The 15,884-nt window shown below is 42.9% G+C and overlaps 1 long non-coding RNA gene across 1 annotated transcript; it reads left to right on the top strand.

Annotated features, from left to right (window-relative positions):
* Positions 1-1,496: 1,496 nt before the first annotated feature.
* On the top strand, positions 1,497-5,893 carry LOC128928622 (uncharacterized). Its single transcript, XR_008474004.2, has 3 exons — positions 1,497-1,903; positions 2,798-2,979; positions 5,011-5,893. It is a non-coding gene; the product is annotated as an uncharacterized LOC128928622 (long non-coding RNA).
* The last annotated feature ends 9,991 nt before the right edge of the window (positions 5,894-15,884 follow it).

The raw sequence follows: 15,884 nt of genomic DNA, 5'->3' as shown, positions 1-15,884 counted from the left end.
ATACAATATAAATGTATGATGTTCACATACATAGTAATCGTTCTATGTAAATACATACTACATGTGTGTGTATACAGTATAAATGTATGATGTTCACATACATAGTAATCGTTCTATGTAAATACATACTACATGTGTGTATACAGTATAAATGTATGATGTTCACATACATAGTAATCGTTCTATGTAAATACATACTACATGTGTGTGTATACAATATAAATGTATGATGTTCACATACATAGTAATCGTTCTATGTAAATACATACTACATGTGTGTGTATACAGTATAAATGTATGATGTTCACATACATAGTAATCATTCTATGTAAATACATACTATATGTGTGTGTATACAGTATAAATGTATGATGTTCACATACATAGTAATCGTTCTATGTAAATACACACTATATGTGTGTATACAGTATAAATGTATGATGTTCACATACATAGTAATCGTTCTATGTAAATACACACTATATGTGTGTGTATACAATATAAATGTATGATGTTCACATACATAGTAATCGTTCTATGTAAATACATACTATATGTGTGTATACAGTATAAATGTATGATGTTCACATACATAGTAATCATTCTATATAAATTCAGCAGTAAATAGTAAATATAGTAATTGTGCTGCATTTATTATGCATCTATAGAAAGCATGAATATGTTATATCTGAATATAGTATGATCCTGTTTGTTATGTAGTTGGAATACACATAAATATATAGACGAATGCTCATCAAAATATTGATAGGAGTGGGGTTTGGAGGGATTTTTTTTCTTTTCTTCCTTCCACAAATATTTATTGAGTTCTAATTTGTACCAGACATCATCTTTCTTCCTTATAACTTCTTACAATTGCCTTAAAATTCTAAAAGCATGTCCTTATTTTTACCTCGATGAACAGATAATTTGAAAAGAAAATGGGCTCCTGTCACTATCTCCAGTAACCACAGATGGGGCCTTTGGCGACATTTTCAGGAGACCCAGGAGAAGTGAAAAGATAGGGAGAAGAGAGGCAAACATGGATTCCCCCTGCCTCCTCCTCCCGCCTCTGCACACTCATTTTTTTCTTTTTCTTTTGGTCGGGGGGTCACCATCTGTACATTTGTTCTGCACAAAAATAAAGCCATCCATCTCCCTTACAGTGGTGTCATGTAAGCTCAGGAAAAACCACAGCGCACAAGGGGGGCCCTGAGTGGGAAAAACACTTATCTGCCTGGAGTTCAGAGATCCCCCGAAGGCGTCCTTCGCTGGACTCAGGGGGTGGGTTTTGTTTATTCCCCTGGCTCACAATGAAATGTCAGGAACACATGCTCAGGGTGAGGTGGGGCCCTACGGAGGTTAAAAATGGAACAGCGGCTTTGATCTCAGGCCAACACCAATGACGCTCGGGGTTGGGGCCAGAGGGAGACGTCATGTTCCCTCACTGTCTCCGCAGAAGGCGCAGACAGTACCCTCCCGCCTCCAAGAGCAGGCGCAGCCCCAGACTGGAAAATGGACGGGAGGCCCCAGACCAGGAGTGGGGCCTGGGGAGCTGGGAGAAGTGGGGGGGAGAGGGGGCGCACAGAGGGCCTTCTCCACCGCAAGTGGGAAGCCCCCATCAAAACGGGCATTATCTGATGGTGCCAGGACTTGGAATGGAACCCTCAGGGTGTCTGGAGCGGGAACAAAGGTCGGGAGGCCCAGGAATCTCCTCCCCCTTCTGAGGGATCCGCAGCCGCCATGTTGTGCTCACCTTCCTAGACTCCCTTCCTGTGGTGCTCGGAGCGCCTCTCTTCCCGCATCCAGCCGGTGTATGCGGAGGGTCTGGTCTGCTCTGAAACTGGACCCAGTGCTGGAGATCCAACAGTGGCAACATCCAGTCTCGGTCTTTCTTCTTCTCAAGGTCTGGTGGGAAAGAGAGGTGCGGGACAGATAGTAGCAACAAGGGCAAGAGTTCTAAGGAGCGTGAGTAGAGGGGGCAGGAGACCACGCTGGGGCTGGCAACCTGGGCTTGTCCGGGAAGAGCAGGGAGGAAATCTTAGAGAAAGCTGGAGATATGTAAATTGAGGCCTGGAGAATAAAAACAAGAGCTCACTGGGTAAAAGAAGTGAGGGAAGAGTGTCCAAGTACGGGGGACAGCATCTGACCTCAAGAAAGGCAGGGTGTAGATGAGAAGACCTGAAGGAAGGAAACAGGTGTGAGGTGAGAGAGCAGGAACAGGGCGTTTGCACAAACATGAACTGGCTGCTCCCACTCTCGGTGACTTTTACTACCAAATTGTTCCACCGCTTCTTGGGGATGTTGAGTGAAGAAATCTCCGTGCATTCAGGCTGCTGTAATAAACCACTATAAATCGCACAGCTTGTAAACAACAGAAATTTATTTCTCACAGTTCTGGAGACCAGAAGTCCAAGATCAAGGCACCCACAGATTTAGTGTTTGGTGAGGGCCACTTCCTGGTTCATAGATAGCCATCTTTTTGCTATACTTTCACTTGGCAGAAGGGACAAATGAGCTCCCTTGAGCCTCTTTAATAAAGGCATTAATCCTATTCCTGAGGGCTTTCCTCTCCCAACTTAATAACTTCCCAAAGGCCCTATGTCCTAGTATTTTTATCCTGGGGTTTAGGATTTCAACATACGAATTTGGAGGGGACACAAACTTTCAGACCATAGCAAAATCATTATTCTAATTAGAGTCAACATTTTCATTGAGCATGCACTATGAGCCAATAACTCTTAAATAAATGATCTCATTGCATTCTCACGAAAATATTCTACAATTTAACCATCTGAAGACTATACACAGTGGCCTATAATCCCAGCTACTCAGGAGGCTGAGTCAGGAGGATTGCTTGAGGCTGGGAGTTGAAGACCAGCCTGGACAATGTAGCAAGACCCTACTTCTAATCACCATCATTGTCATCACCATCATCATCAGAAGGTCAAAAAGATTGCTAAAACCCACCAAGGTCATACAGTAAGTGTATATATGTATATATGTCAGGAGGGGGTGGATTTGAACCCAGTCCTTTGAATACCACTTTTTGCACTTGTTCCATCTTAGTAGGGAAGGATTTCCTTAATCCAGTTTGGTGACTGAACCACCTCCCAGATTAGAGATAAAAATTTCATCCATCTGTCAACTCACCCGTTCAGTCAGTCAATGGTTGCACATTCGTTGGTGTCTACTTTGAGAAGTCCTCATCTCTCCCTCTCTACCTTCCCTTGCCTGTTTCTCAAAGAATCCCCTGGAATATGTTTACACCCTGGATTTTAGGAGGGCATTTCAGTCTTCCAAGAGAGCATGGAACCTCAGAGATGGAACTGTTTGAGTTTTTCTCTGCAGCTTAAGGTCACATTTTAAAGTTCACCCAGTTGCTTTATCTGGTGTTATACATCAAAAGCCATTTGGAAGTGCCTCTGGGCTGGGACTTAGAATATCTTAATGTCACGAGATGTGTTAAGGTCTAAGGCAGGACTTGAAATTTTAGAAGTAGAAATAAATTTTGAGCTTATCTAGTGCATCCTCCTGGTTTCACAATTACAAAATTAGGTACAAAAAGAGGAAACAACTTTCCCAAAGGCATATGGATATTTGATACAAATGTTTTTTCATATGGTGTGGGGAATATACTTTGCTATTATCTACTAATTCATGGTAGGTTTTCTTTTTTCCCTGTGCATGGGTATTCAAAATCTTAAATGTCTTCAAGAATGAGGAACTAAAGTATTTTTTATTTTTTCCTTTTAATAACAGCAATCATGAAAGTGTTTATTCTTCAAATGTGGGAGGACTGAATACTTCCTTGTAGCTCTTAAAACTCTACAATAAAGGGTGGTTAATAAGCTATATTACAGTTATTTTGTAACTAAGATCTAAACTACAGAAAAGAAAAAAATAAAGACACACACACACACACACACACACACACCCCTCCATCACTGAATACTCTCATATATAAAATAGAAAGATAGACTTAGACCCAAAAATTATGTCATGATAGAAAACAAACCTCAAACAAGATTTCATATCAAAGATTTGACATCACCTCTGAATGTCATGATATGATGGATGGTGCCGAGCTGAAAGTGTTTATCATCACCTTCATGATCATAGAATCTTCTGGGTTAGAGAATTAAGCTTTCAGATGTTACCATTTAAACTTGGGCCCAACACAATGGAGAAAGAAGACAAGGTACCGGGGTCTCTGAATATTACTTCATCCTGAGCATTCTCACTGATCCCCAGTGAGTTAGGACCCTCTCTTCTTTAAACCAGATTTATTATATAGTGTCTAGGTGTTTGTCCTCTCCAGTAGCTTATCAACTCCCTGAGAAACCATGCCTATCTGGTTTGTTCTTGTGTATCTATGCCTAGTGTATAGCAGGCATTTGACAAATAATTGTAGAATGCAATACCAAATGCTTGGGTATTTGGATTCTACATGAATTGAGTGTCACCAAGGAAGAGTCTAGAGTTTTCTTCTTTATAATTTCGGTTTTGGTCTTTTGTTAATCATTAGGGTTTTAAAAAAAACTATCATATTTCTCATAATTAATGTTATTAGCTTGTTTTAAATAAAACTAGTTCTCCTTTAGCTGAAAGCTCATGGAAGGTAAGCTTATAAAGAAGAAGACTTAGGACACTGTCTTTACACTCCAAAACTCTGGTATGGGCAAAAAGAGAAAAGATGTTACCCCATTCGTTCTGCTAACTCCTTCCATGAAAGCTGCTAGGCAGAGTCACAGATATCTCTATTGTGTGAAGCCCATTTTCTCAAGAGTAGCAAGCAGAAAGATGAAGTCATGAGAGGCACTAAAACTAGGTGTCCTAAAACCCCAGATCTCTGTCTCAGACAGTGGCATTCACAAAAGACATGTGGGAAAGAGCCTTTAAAAAGCCTGCACCCCATCACACACAGAGGCAGAATTTGAGCAAGCAGGGTCAGTGACTTCAACAGAATTACCACCCAAAGAGTGACAGAGCACAACTTTCTTTGTCTCCCAGTGACAGGTGACACCATCCCACAGGCGCCTCCCCAGCAAGGAGCCAAAGCATCATGTTCATTCTTCTGTGGCTAAGCCACCATCAGCCTTTTTAAAACAAAGCAACTTTAACACCCAAGGAATGTTGCTGTAAGAGAAAATCTCCTATCGCTTCTGTTGTAGGAGCTGGGTGGCATGGAGACAAGCCAAGGGCTACATGCAAGAAAAAGAAATGAGAAATGAAAACAACTGGGGTGGTTACCAAAGAAAAGGAGACAGCCAAATTGGGAGACAAGGAAGTTACTGGTCTCTGGAGGTTCCCAGGCTGGGTAAATTTGGGATTTGTACATTCTGAGCTTCCTCTCTGATGGGGTCTTCTGAGGGTCTGTGGAGAAGCCAAGGAAAGTGAAATAAGACACCCCGGGGAGGGGAGGGGGACATTGTGTTCCCTTTAAACTGCTGAACCACACCCTGAAAATTCTGGATTTTCAGGTGCTACCATCTTTTCTGGATGGAATCATGCCACCTCTTTTGTTTGTTATTTTTCTTAATGTTCTTGGCCTAGAAGATTAAATTCTTGGGTGGGCCCAAGCAGCATGGTGTCACTCTGCCATTTTCTGGTTGTGTCACATTAGGCAGGAAATTTTATCATCTCCCGAAGTCCCACTGTCCTGCTATGTAACATGGAGATGCTAATCCGAACATCAATGGATTATTTTAAATATTTAATGAAATCGGTGCTGTAAAGAGTCTGATTTATAGACAGCAGATATTCATTTCCATCCCCTTTCCTCTATTTCCTCTGTAAATTAAAATTCTCCTTATTAACTGCCATAAACAACTCTGTGGAAATTAATAAGCCAAGTCTGAAAGATGAATAAAGAATTTCATTCCTTTCACGAAGAGAAAACCGTGTATCTGGGAAATTGGGCTATGGTGACCATTCCTTGCATTGTCTTGCTGTTTATTTATTTTCTCAATAATCAATGCAGTGACAGTGATGGCATCCTACATTTGAAAGTTACTACACTTGAAAAATACTCCTGAAATATTTGGAGACTTTTACAGGAAGTCAAAGAATTCTAGAAACACTTCATAAAAGAGTGAGCTGTGGGAGCTGGAAAACAGTATACCTTGTGGGAAATTTTCCATTTTGAACAAGCGGCATATAATTGGGTAATAATAATAATAAGGCCGTGGGCGGTGAGTTTAATCCCCGCCCTTTGGGAGTCCAAGGCAGGTGGATCACTTGAGGTCAGGAGTTTGAGACCAGCCTGACCAACACATGAAACCCCATCTCCACTACAAACACAAACAAAATTAGCTGGGTGTGGTGGCGGGCACCTGTAATCCTAGCTACTTGAGAGGCTGAGGCAAGAGAGTTGTTTGAACCTGGGAGGTAGAAGTTGCAGTGAGCCGAAATCATGCCATTGCACTCCAGCTTGGGGGACAGAACGAGACTCCATCTCAAAACATATATATATATAAATAATAGTAATCAAACTAGATACAATCAAAATAGTGGTAACAATAATAATAGCTCCCATTTCTTAAACACGTAAGTATGTGTTGGGCATTCTCTGAAACGCTTTCTGTATATTCTCTCATGAAGTTCTCAACACATTCTCCCAGCAAGATCCTGTATTATTCATGTACTTTACTGAAGAGGAAGTTGTATCGTGAAGAGGTGGCATGTCTTGCCCTAAACTTGCACCAATATGCAGTGAAGCCAGGATGGCAATCTTGATGATCTTGAACCATCTCTCTTCAGAGCTAGGAGGGTGTTTTTATTTTTACCCTTTTGGGACTATTACAACTCTTTTTCTTTCTTTTCTTTTTTTAAGACAAAGTCTTGTTCTGTCACCCAGGCTGGAGCACAATGGCGAAATCTCGTCTCACTGCAACCTCCGCCTCCTCGGTTCAAGTGATTCTCTTGCCTCAGTCTCCCAATTAGCTGGGATTACAGATGCCCATCACCACACCCAGCTAATTTTTGTATTTTTAGTAGAGTCGGGGTTTCACCATCTTGGCCAGGCTGGTCTTGAATTCCTGACCTTGTGATCCACTCTCCTTGGCCACCCAAAGTGCTGGAATTACAGGCGTAAGACACAGCACCCGGCCCAAATCGTTTTCTTATTCTGTCTGCCTGTGATGTTCTGTTTTTATGTCTCTCAGTGGGTCTCTTGAGTTTTTCTCTCCTCTCTCTCTCTCTCTCTCACACACACATCCAAGACCCCCACACTACACACACTGTACACACATATTCACAAACACACATCTATACACATAACATACATCCACACTGCACACACACGTGTCTCACATATTTCATATCCAGACACCACACTCACACATACAAAAGAACCATGCAGACATATACACAACACTTACATATACACTCACATGCCTTCCACATAAACATGCATGCACACCACACACAAACACATATGCATTATATAGTCACACTGCATGTACATACCCATACACATAACACATATATACTCTATAAACACATATATCACACACAGAGCCATGCACATACTTAATATTTACACTGAACAGACACACATATTACATACATAGTCACACTGCATGTACATACCCACAAACATGTCACACATATACTCTATACAGGCATGTATCACACATACTAGCATACACATACTTAACATCCACACCCTACACACACACACACACACCACACACACACTCCACTCACACACAGTCCACACACAAGTCATGTATACATAAACACCCCTAAACAGACACACACACAAACACACTGCACTGGTCGACAGTTTGTCTGACACACTTGATCCTGTATATTTCTTTTCTTTTTTTTTTTTTACATAGTCTTGCTCTGTCACCGAGGCTGGAGTATAGTGGTGCAATCTCAGCTCAGTGCAACCTCCACCTCCCAGGTTCAAGTGATTCTCTTGCCTCAGCCTCCCTAGTAGCTGGGTTTATAGGCACCTGCCACCATGCTGGCCAATTTTTATATTTTTAGTAGAGACAGGGTTTCACCATGTTGGCCAGGCTGGTCTTGAACTCCTGATCTCAGGTGATCCTCCCGCCTCAGCCTCCCAAAGTGCTGAGGTTACAGGTGTGTCATCATGCCCTGCCTAATCTCTATATTTTTCTAATCCCACATTTTCAGACCAACTTTGATAGAGTAAAATGATGATAACTCAAATGTCTAAAACTACTATTAGACATTTTGTATTTGAAATATTTTTGCTGTGATTCTTGGACCAAATCTTTTAAAGCTCTATGAGTTTTATTGATCAGGTTTTCAGATAGCTCTGAATTTTTGGAATGATCCTCTTAAACCTTAAAGCCATAGGTATTTGTTTTATCTAAGAACCAGAAGACCAAGGTTCTAGTACCAGCTATGGCACTAACCAGCTTAGGAAGTCTCACTCCCTGTGTGCAGTCTGTATAACAGGGGACCTGCATCCCCCATTGTTCTTCCCTTACACCCCCTGGCTTCCTTCCAGAACCCTGAACCTTCACTAAACACGGTTTGAAAATTATGAGACTAACTAGTCCACCAAATCTGTTCTATCTCTGCAATTCTACAATGCTTTGAGGTTATATAAAATTAATAATAATGATAATAACAATAATATTGAATGTGGAAAATATGAAGAAAAAGAAAAAAGAAACAGTCATAGCACATAATCCAAAACCAAAGATAAATGACATCTTGAATATTCATTTTTGTATTTTCTGTGCTAAAATGCCACTCGGCGGCAAATGATTAGGGCTTTCATCATGTGGTTCTGGCCAGCCTTCAGTAATTCGTACTTTTTGCATCCACAAACTCAACCATTGAAATACCCCAAATCCCAGTCATCTGACCCCTTCTCTTTCTTTCAAGGATTAATGGCTGGAACAGTGAGAGATCATTCTTATTATAAAATTATATTAAAAATATTGCTTATTGGAGCACAGTTACTCATGCCCTCCAAAGTCTGCTCATCAATAACTAACTGGATGCATTTGGAGAGACCACAGAGTGTGAATTTAGTCTTTACCTCGTTTCACTGTGCATGGGTTGATCTTCCAAATTCAAATAGTTACACTGGCATCTGTCCACCTCGAGAAGGTAGAACAGTTCTGTAGAGTCTTGTATAAATAAATGGATTTGCATTGGGCCAGTCTTTGGTTGGCTGATAATAAAAAGTAATGAACAAACTCAAGGGGACAGAGAACATGGCCATGGTGCAATGTTTTTGGATGAGGGCATGTGACTTGAGTCTCTGATTTGACCAAAAATGGTCTTTCATAACCAGAGCTGTTATGGAAAACTTCGTTGACTACAAGTTAAACTGTAACTGTAGATAAGGGAAGAGAACTCCAACTCAAAGTCAAACTGTCAGTGCTTAAAGTAATCAATCGGAAGAATTGCAAGACATGTGGCACCTCAAAGTGAAAACAGATGGACTAATGTGTATTGATCTCCAATGGCTTGTTGACACCCTTTTGAAACAGAGGCAATAAAGGGCAGTGCAGGGCAGGGAGGTACTTTAAGTGGAGAGGGGTAAACCATGGGGGATTTAAAAAACCCTGCAGCAAGGACTCTTCACTGAACTCTGAGCTTCATTTCAGAATATCACCCTGAAGTCCTTTGAGCCAACAGCTGGAACTTAGATAAGATGAAGGGTTTTGTTTCTATCACCACCTGACCAATTTCTCTACTCTCACGTTTATTTTTATTCTCCTCTTCATTATTTTTATTCTCTCATCTCAGCTTCCCAAGCTCCCGTGGCTTCCAGAGAGATCAACAGGAATAACACAGGTCCCACGGGATGGATGTTCACGGAGGACTCAGCCCTCCACCAGTAAAATGTACATCACTTTTTAGGGGGTCTCCTAACTTGTGTTTAAATTGGGATTAGGGGCCACACAACTCAGAGGCTATGATCTTGCTCCAGGCATTCCCTCTGCACTTTTATTATGTACAAGGGGCATTGCCACCTTCCTCCTGCCTAATGTTCTGAAGACTTTGAAATGCCATAATTAAGTGGAGGGCTAGAGAGAGGTGAGAAAACATGTCTTGGCCTCTTTGCATGTTACATTAGCAAACTGTGCCCTTGGTCTATGGTCTAAACTGACTGGCTTACACATAGCATGGGAATCTAAGCCATCCAAGGAGAGTGAGTGTCATTGGATTATCACTTCCCAACTAGTAGAAAAGGCACCCACAACAGAAGGAGGTACAAGTTGTGAATAAATAGGGCTATTCACTATTAGTTAATATGGAATTCTCAGCCATATTAATCTGAGAAGAGCCCAACTCAGGCTGGGGAGAGATACTGGTCACACTTTCTGTTTCCATCTCTTCCTCTTATTTTCTTTTTTTTTTTTTTTTTTTTAATTGAGACAGAGTTTCGCTCTTGTTACCCAGACTGGAGTGCAATGGCACGATCTCGGCTCACCGCAACCTCCGTCTCCTGGGTTCAGGCAATTCTCCTGCCTCAGCCTCCCGAGTAGCTGGGATTACAGTCACGCGCCACCATGCCCAGCTAATTTTTTGTATCTTTAGTAGAGACAGGGTTTTTCACCATGTTGACCAGGATGGTCTCGATCTCTTGACATCGTGATCCACCCGCCTCGGCCTCCCAAAGTGCTGGGATTACAGGCTTGAGTCACCACACCCGGCCTCTTCCTCCTATTTTCTTCCTCACCCCCACCTTGATGGTGGAACAGAAAAACAGTTCTTTTGTTTTTCTGTTTAATGCTGTTCCTAAGTATGGCAAAGTAGTTACTAATGAAACCACCAGGCATCACCATACCAGTCAGGGTGTCTCTGAAATAAGATGGGTAAGTGGGGTAGCACTGGATAATCCAAGAGTGAGATCACCAACCAAAACGGGCCAGGTTATTTATACAGCTTGGGCAGAGGAAGGAGAGGAAATCTTGAAACTTTCCAGAATGACAACATCCCCTTACTAAACCCAAACCATTCCATCACCTCCCCTACCCCAAACCCCAGAGCTTGTTTTCTCATTTACTTAGTGCACAGAATAACCACTCAATATTCAGGGACAGGGGTCTCTCTTGGGCTTCCTTCCTCCTCATCCCTCACTCAAGGAATTTTGCAGATAAATCACCATGTTAATCCAGTTGCCTGAGAGTTATGGGCTGTAGTGAAGCAGGAGAATGTTGAAGTGGGACCTGGGGATGGAAGGAAGCCCTTGATGACAGATGAAGGGTGAATGTGCAGATGGGCAGCCCCCAGCACAGATGAACCTTCCAGAGAAGGGGAGTGTTCACACAGTCCTGGGGACGGGATTCTTTGCTCAAAACAACAGAAGTTGAACAGGCGAAGAGACTTCAGGGAAAGAGGGGGAAAGAGTTAACTGCTTCAGGAAAAGAGAGCACTGTTCAAATTTTGAGTGAAGCTAAAGAGGTAACCCTGTTTGATCTGAGATGGCCCCTTCAGATGACAAAGTGTTTGCTCCTGGGATAAGAGGCTGGCTGGCAATTAGTACAGAGGGCTTCACTGGGCCTGGAGATCTCCTTCCACACTCTCTTGTTATTGACAACTAGGTTCACAGATTTGGCGACCCATGTGAAGGTGGTGAGGACAACGTCAGCCCCTTCATTCCATGACTGGGGGGTCTTCTCCACTGATGAGATGACTTGGAACTGGAGTGAAGGAAAAGACCAACAGGAAAGGAAGAAATTCTTGGCTTCCATCTTTGCTGGAATTCTCATCCATTATTGGGTGTGTGTGTGTGTGTGTGTGTGTGTATTGTTTGTGTCCAGTTAATGTGATGTAGTAGAGAAATATGTGCTTATTTATCTGACACAAACTCGACTAGTGAGAAAGAGAGAGAGGAGAGTGAGGCTAGCAAATAATGTCAGCATATCTCTGCTCACCACCCTCTTTAATCAATACCTTACCCTACACAGAGGGCAAAGGATATGTCTCTGTTGTTCCCATAACTTGTCCAGTTCCCCATGTGTCTTTCATAGTGGCAATTTAATAGATTTTCAAATATAATATTATCTTTATCAAATTCTCTCGCTGACTTTAGATGAACCTCCCTGTCTATATTTGTGTACGTATGCAGGCACTTTTGGGGTGGGGGCTGTGTGTTGTGTTTAAATGAGTGTGTGCTGTGAATATGTGCACATGTGTATATGGATATTGTGCACACTTGAGGATATGTGTGAGTGAATGGCGTTTGTATGTAGGTGTATAATACTGTGTGTGTTCTGTTGTGAATCTGTATATATTGTTGCATTGTGTCTCATGCACGCTGGTATTCTGCTTATCAGTTGGGTGTAATTGTGCTGAGAGCAGAGGTAGAAGGATTTAACACTGATAATCGGGGAAAGTTCACAGGAAACAAATTTCTGTGAAATTCTCAAATGCATTTTCTCCCCTCCTCTGAACAGTCAGGCAAGTCCTATAGCTGAATTTCTCTCATGCTGCCTGGAACTGATGACGATGAGTGTGGGAAGGTGTGTATGCATCTCCATGTACATCTGTGAGTCTGTTCTATGAGCATGTGTGACTTCTCAACTAGATTAGAAGCTGATACAGAATGCTGTGATCCTCCTTCACAAATAAACAATGTATTCCCCTATTGGTGGGAGTTCTGCTGTTGGATGATCCACAGATACCTGCTCTCTTTGGTGCATTCAGTGACTGGTCAACATGAGGCAACGAGACCAGACTTCTCACTCCAACTCGGACATCTCTGAAGGACCATCTCAGCTCCCTAGCACCCCATAGGGTTGGCGGAGGGCATCCCTGGGACTGTGTTGAAGCTCAGCCTCAACCTCCACCTGACTCTGGTTTCTTTCCTCTCTTCTAAAAGTGTCAATCTCAAGAGTGCTCCCTAAAAAATATCCGGCATGATCATTTCCATCTCAGAATTCACTTTGAAGAGCCCAACCTGCAATGCCACAGCAGAAAACCAGTCCTGGAATCACTGGGCCGTAGTGTGGAATGGATGTTAGCGGATGATATGGTTTGGATGTGTGTCTCCTCCAAAGCTCATGGTGAACTTTCATTACCAATGTGGGCCTAGTGGGAAGTGTTTGGGTCACCGGGCTAGATCCCTCATCAATGACTTGCCCTCCGTGGGGTAATGAGTAAGTTCTACCTCTATCAGCTCATGTGAGAACTGGTTGTTCCAAAGACTGTAGCACCCCTCCCTCTCTCTCTTTCACCCTCTCTCTTGCCATGTGACACACTTGCTCCCCCTTCACCTACTGCTATGAATAAAAGCTTCTCACGAGTCCTCACCAGAAGCCCAGCAGTTGCCATGCTTATACAGCCTGTGGAACCATGAACCAAATGAACCTCTTTTCTTTATAAATTATCCAGGCTCAGGTATTCCTTATAGCAACCCAAAATGAACCTACACAGTGGATGTCTATTTCAACCTCTCCCACCCCTGTATTCAAACACATTCATTATTATGGCTGTAAACTCAAATCTTACACATTTGCTTTCAATCCTAACCTAGAAATCATGTGAGAGTAGAAAAGTTTCAGCCTTTCTGAATCTTATTCACTATAAACTAAGATAACAATAATACCTATATTCCAAGGTTTATGAGAGTTAACTGAGACAAGACAAGCAAAGCCCTTAGTCAAGGGTCCAGCACACAGTAAACAATGAGTAAATAGTAGCAGCTGTCGCTATCCTATTATGTGCATAGTAGGTGATTTATACATAATTACTGATGAGAAAATATATAAGCTAGAGTTTCTCGGGAGGTCTGTCGAATAAATCAATTAAAAATGAATGCTGTAACAATGCTCCTCTTGTCATAGGCTTGAAATTCCCTTAAACAAGGAGGTAGGGGTGAAAATCATGGATGCTGAACAGCAAAGGGCATCTGTGCTTACCAGCACTCTCTGTTCCTGCTACTTCCCGACCTACAATTTTCAGACCTCCTGGCCAGACAGATTCCTGTTTAATATAGTGGAGGGAGAAGGAGAGAGGTGGCAAAGAGACTCAGCCTTTGGATGATACCAAAATGCATTAGGAAGTATGGAAAGGAAGCAGCCACAGGATCAGTCCATTGTTATGCTGCAGAGGAGGGTGGTAAACAGGTCCCGCTGGGGTAGCCAGCCTCCAAGAAGAGTTTTGCCTTTGGTGCTCACACACTTTTATATTCAATTATCCTAAACAGGGCTGACCTGCAAAACCAATAGGTTATTGTGGAAATATCAGGTTGTGACTTCCAAGACTAGGTCATAAAAAGCAATGCAACTCCTCCTTGCTTTCTCTTTTGCATCATTTATTCTGAGGGAAGCAGCCAGTGGCCATGTTATGAAAATGCTCAAGCCACTCTGGGAGAGGCCCATTCAGTGAGGAACTGAGGACTCTTTCCAGCAGCCATGTGAGGGTGCCATCTCGGAAGTAGATTCTCCAGCCCCAGTTCAGCCTTCGGATGACTGCAGCCCTGGGTGACATCTTGACTGCAACCTCATGAGAGACAGCAGATCCACCCAGCTAAGCCACTCCTAATTTTCTGACCCTTAGAAACAGAGATGATAAATGTTTACTGTGTTAAGCCCTAAGTTTGGGGGTAATGTGTTATATAGCAATAGATAACTGATATGCCATCAATTCCTTATTTGCAAAAGACACAATTTACCCAAATTCAGTTATTAATTTCAACTATATGAAATTGTCAATATTGGACAATTTTTAACCCACAAAAATGGCAATGTTGGCCAGGTGAGGTGGCTCATGCCTATAATCCCAGCACTTTGGGAAGCCAAGGCGGACAGATCACTTGAAGTCAGGAGTTCGAGACTAGCCTGGCCAACATGGTTAAACCTTGTCTCTACCAAAAAAAGTTAAATAAATAACAAATAAACATTAGCCAGGTGTGGTGGTGCACACTTGTAGTCCCAGCTACTCAGGAGACTTAGGTGGGAGAACCACTTGAACCCAAGAAATGGAGGTTGCAGTGAACTGAGATCGTGCAATTGCACTCCAGCCTGAGCAGCTGAGCAGGACCCGGTCTCAGAATAAACAAAAATAAAATGTCAGTGTTGTATGGTATAAACTCTACATGGACCTAGGTAGGGGCTCAGGTTCTGGGTAAAGGCAGTTCTGCTTGTAGAACTACGTTCCAGGAAAGGCCCAAAAGTAGGGTCTTCAGTTGAAGCAGGCTGTGTTTCTGAAAGCTAGAGTCCTTGGAGAGCAAAATCCCCCCAGCTCAACCCATTGCACATGTTCTCTACTTCCCAGGGAGTCCTTAAAGCAAGGACGTAATCCCAAAGCCCCTCTAACAACTCTCTTCCTCTTGCTTGGTCTCAACAGTGCTGCTTTTTAAAAGTCCCGCAGTTCAACGAAGCTACAAGTCAAAAGGCATACTGCAGCAGATAATTAGAGAGATTGGTTCAGGGGCCCCGGACACAGCACTCTGGCAAGGCCTCAAAGAGTCCCTGGTGAACCATTTGCTGGCTTTAATTTCTCAGGGGCTGCTTCAGCAGGTGGCCACGAGCAGGTAGTCAATAGGGACCTTCTGGCCAAAGACTGGGGCCTCTTTGGAAAGGTCAAATCCAGAGGCCGGAGGGCATGGCTCAAGAGGTCACGGGGTCAGGATCCATCACTGTGACAGATGAATCTAAGCATGTCTCTCTCCCTTTCTGGAGGCAAGGCCAAGCCTCTTGAGACAGGAGAGGTGGCAGGGGGAGGGTGTTGGGGGCTCACAAAGAAAGGCGAGTCTGGTGTCTGGCTGGCACCTCTCAACTGGTCTTCATTAGGCCAGCCCGACAACCCTCTCTTCTGCCGCCCTCTGTCCCTCCCTGATGGGGTGCTGTCTCCAGACCTCTCAACTGTTCCTCATTAGGTGAAACAGTGCGCTTTTGTCTGCATGAAGCCTTCTTTGTTCTGCCAGCGTGGCCAAGCTA

Source organism: Callithrix jacchus, chromosome 9, assembly GCF_049354715.1.
Source record: "Callithrix jacchus isolate 240 chromosome 9, calJac240_pri, whole genome shotgun sequence".
NCBI lineage: Eukaryota > Metazoa > Chordata > Mammalia > Primates > Cebidae > Callithrix > Callithrix jacchus.
The sequence above is the reverse complement of the archived record's forward strand: the minus strand, read 5'-3'. Positions and strand labels throughout refer to the sequence as shown.